The 3,940-nt window shown below is 38.4% G+C and overlaps 1 pseudogene; it reads left to right on the plus strand.

The window, feature by feature from the left end:
- The first annotated feature begins 942 nt into the window (after positions 1-942).
- On the plus strand, positions 943-2,656 carry LOC131999740 (tigger transposable element-derived protein 1-like; annotated as a pseudogene).
- Positions 2,657-3,940: the final 1,284 nt, after the last annotated feature.

Here is a 3,940-nt window from a genome sequence, read left to right on the forward strand (position 1 = left end):
TAGGTCATTGGGATATAAACAGTATTTTTAGGATGAAGGATATAGCAATGAACAGAATCTATGAGACCTACACCTACATATAAAGCAGCATAAGACAGTGATTAAGGGGACTGACTTAGGAGCCAACCATCTGGGTTTAAATCTTCATGTATTCATTTGCCAGCTGTGAGATGTTGGGCAAATCACTTAACCTCTCTGTTCCTCAGTCCTCTCAGCTTTAAAATGGTTTTAAAATAGTCCCTTCTTCTTTGGCTCTTTTAAAGATTAAGTGGATAGATATACATGAAAGCACTTAGAATAATGTATAGCATGTAGTAGAAACTATATAAGTCTTAGCTCTCACTGTCAGTATTACATTCTCGTGTACAGAAATCAGATAATATGCAAGGGAACACATCAATGAACAAGGTGTTTGTAAATAGTAATAAGTGGTATCTAAAAATAAATAAAACAGTGTGGTGTGGGAATGAATTTATTGGGAAATTCTTCTCTAAGAAGTGACATTTGCGGTAACCCTGAATTACCAACGGACCTTTTCTGATTGCACTTCACTTTATTGTGCCCCACAGATACTGAGTCTTTTTATAAATTCAAAGTTTGTGGCAATTCTGAATCAAACAAGTCTATCAGTGGGGTTTTTCCAATAGCATTTTCTCACTTTGTGTCTCTGGGTTACATCTTGATAATTCTCATAGTATTTCAAACTTTTTCATTATTGTTATATGCGTTATGGTGGTCTGTCATCAGTGAACTTTGATGTTGTCATTATTTGGGGGCACCACAGGCAGCACCCATATAAGATGACAAACTTAATTAAGAAATGTTGTGTATGTTCTGACTGCCTCACCAGCTGGATGTCTCTCCATCTCTCTCCCTCCCCTTAGACTTCCCTATTCCCTGAGACACAACAATATTGAAATTAGGACGGTTAATAACCCTACAATGACCTGTAAGTGTTCAAGTGAAAAGAGGAGTCACACATCTCTCACTTTAAGTCAAAAGCTAGAAATGATTAAGCTTAGTAAAGAGGTCATGTCAAAAGGCAAGACAGCCCAAAAGCTAGTCCTCTTGGGTCAGTTAGCCAAGTTGTGAATGCAAAGGAAAAGTTCTTGAAGGAAATTAAAAGTAGTGAACATACAAACAATAAGAAAACAAAACATCCCTATTGCTGATATGGAGGAAGTTTTGGTGGCCTGGGTAGAAGATCGAAGCGGCCATAACATACTTTTAAGCCAATGCCTAATTCAGAACAAGGCCCTAACTCACTTCAGTTCTATGAAGGCCAGAAGAGGTGAGGAAGCTACAGAGGAAAAGTTTTAAGCTAGCAGAGGTTTGCTCATGAGGTTGGAAGAAAGAAGCCATCTCCATAACATCAAAGTGCTAGGTGAAGTAGCCTGTGCTGATACAGAAGCTACAGCAGTTCTCCAGAAGATCTAGTCAAGATAACTCATGAAGGTGGCTACACTAAAAAACAGATTTTCAGTGTCCATGAAACAGCCTTCTGTTGGAAAAAGATGCCACCTCAAACTTCCATAGCTAGAGAGAAGTCAATGCCTGGTTTCAAAGTGTCACAGGGCAGGCTGACTCTCTCGTTAGAGGCTAATACAGCTGGTGACTTTAAGTTGAAGTCAATGCTCATTTACTATTCTTAAAATTGTAGGGCCCTTAAGAATTATGTTAAATCTACTCTGCCTGTGCTGTATAAGTGGAACAGCAAAGCCTGAGGTGATAGTACCTCTGTTTACAACATGGTTTACTGACTATTTTAAGCCCATTGTTGAGATCTACTGCTCAAGAAAAAAAGATTCCAAAAAAAAAAAAAAAAAAAAAAAAGATTCCTTTCAAAATACAACTGTCTGTTGACAATGCACATGGTCACCCAAGAGCTCTGGTGGAGATGGACAACAGGATTAATATTGTTTGCATGCCTGCTAACACAACATCCATTCCATAGTCCACAGACTGAGGAGTAATTTCAACTTTCAAGTCTTATTAATGAAGAAATACATTTTGTAAGGCTATAGCTGCCTTGAATAGTGATTCTTCTGGCAGATCTGGGCAAAGGAAATTATAAACCTTAGAAAGTATTCTCCAGTTGAGATCCCATTAAGAACATTTGTCATTCATGGGAAAAGCTCAAAATATCAATATGAACATGAATTTGGAAGTTGATTCTAGCCCTGATGAATGACTTTGAGAGATTTAAGTCTTCAATGGAAGAAGCAACTGCACATGTGGTAGAAATAACAAGAGAACTAGAATTAGATGTGGAGTCTAAAAATGTGACTGCATTGCTGTGATCAAATGATAAAATTTTAATGAATGAAAAGTTGTTTCTTATGGATGAGCAAAGAAAGTAGATTCTTGAGTTGGAAACTACTGCTGGGGAACATGCTGGGAAGATCGTTGAAATGACAACAAAGAATGTGAATACCACATAAACCTAGTTGATAAAACAATGACAGGGTTTAGGAGGATTGACTCTAATTTTGAAAGAAGTTCTCCTGTGGGTAAAATGCTATCAAACAGCATCACATGCTACAGAGAAATCGTTCATGAAAAGAAGAGTCCACTGATGTAGCAAACTTCATTGTTGTCTTAATCTAAGAAATTGCCACAGCCAAATTGCAGTATTCACATTATTGTGGTCGTCTAGAACTGAACTCACAGTATCACTAAGGTATGCCTGTATTAGCATCTCTCATCTAAAAACTGGAGGAGAATTATGCACAACAGAGGAAACACCAAACACAAAAGGTCATGAAATGGGATAAGTTTGGTGTGCTTATGATGTAAGACCAGGGTGCCTGGAATGTGGTACGAAAGTAGAGAGTAGCCAAAATGAAGTTGAAGAAGTGTCAGAGACCAATCCACACAAGGCTGTGTAGATCAAACTAAGCAGAGAAATATAGCAACATACAAATTATCAACTGCCATTTCTATAATCCCTTTCTGAATTTTCGGGCCATATATATATATATATATATAACCATCTGACTGGCAAAATTTAGATAGAAACATTCTTAACTCATAAGGGGTTTGGATTTTTATCTTAAATACCAATGAAAACCATTTCAATAGGTGGAGGGAGTAAGTGCCTGATAGTCAAGTTGTGTGTATGTTTGAAAACCAACTCTAGAGGCTATGGGGGATATAAACTGAGTGTGGGGTGGAGTGGAAAAAGAGGGAGAGAAAAGTATTAGAGAAGAGTATTAGAAGAGTATTAGTCTGTGTCGCCCAACCTTGTGGATTGGGTGATACTGGCCAATTCAATCCATATGGCCTCAATTAATTTAACTGGCATTTACAGAGTGTCCACCATGTGCGAAGTCCCATGTTGGGTGGGAGAAATTAATAAAGAGTTACTAAAATAGGCCCTTTCACTAAAAGAGCCTATATTCAGTGGGAAAACTGACAATAAAAGGAATAAATAGTTTTATAAGTCCTGGCAATGTGTTCTCTACAAGGCTGATATTGGCATATAGAAAAAAGATAAACATATTGACAGGTCCATATGTAATTATAAAGTGCTCTAGCCTTCTGAGCAATCAAAGGGAGAAATCACATCACTAATGAAAACTTCTGTGTAGGGCACCTCCTGTGTGAAGCACTTAGCTCAGTGTCCTGCATGGGCAGATGCTCAGCCCACATTTGTCAGTGGTAAAAGAATTAACACTCTTTCTTCTTTGCTTCCACAGAATTTTGCTTGAATCTCTCTTATCCCATCCTGCCTGGTAATAAAATGAGTTGTCTTCACGTGTCTAGTAGAGTGTGGGGTTGTGGAACAAGTGCCGTGCAGAATGACCCTTTTACAGCAGCTTGCGGCAAAACTGACATTGAGAAATTCTTCTTTCATTACTAAAGCAGAAGCAGGTGCTGGTGCCTTATTCCCACAGGAGGAAGCTGTGAGAGCACCATGGTCTGCCCTGATTACTGCACC

The sequence above is a fragment of the Mustela nigripes genome, chromosome 1 (assembly GCF_022355385.1).
Source record: "Mustela nigripes isolate SB6536 chromosome 1, MUSNIG.SB6536, whole genome shotgun sequence".
NCBI classification, from domain to species: domain Eukaryota; kingdom Metazoa; phylum Chordata; class Mammalia; order Carnivora; family Mustelidae; genus Mustela; species Mustela nigripes.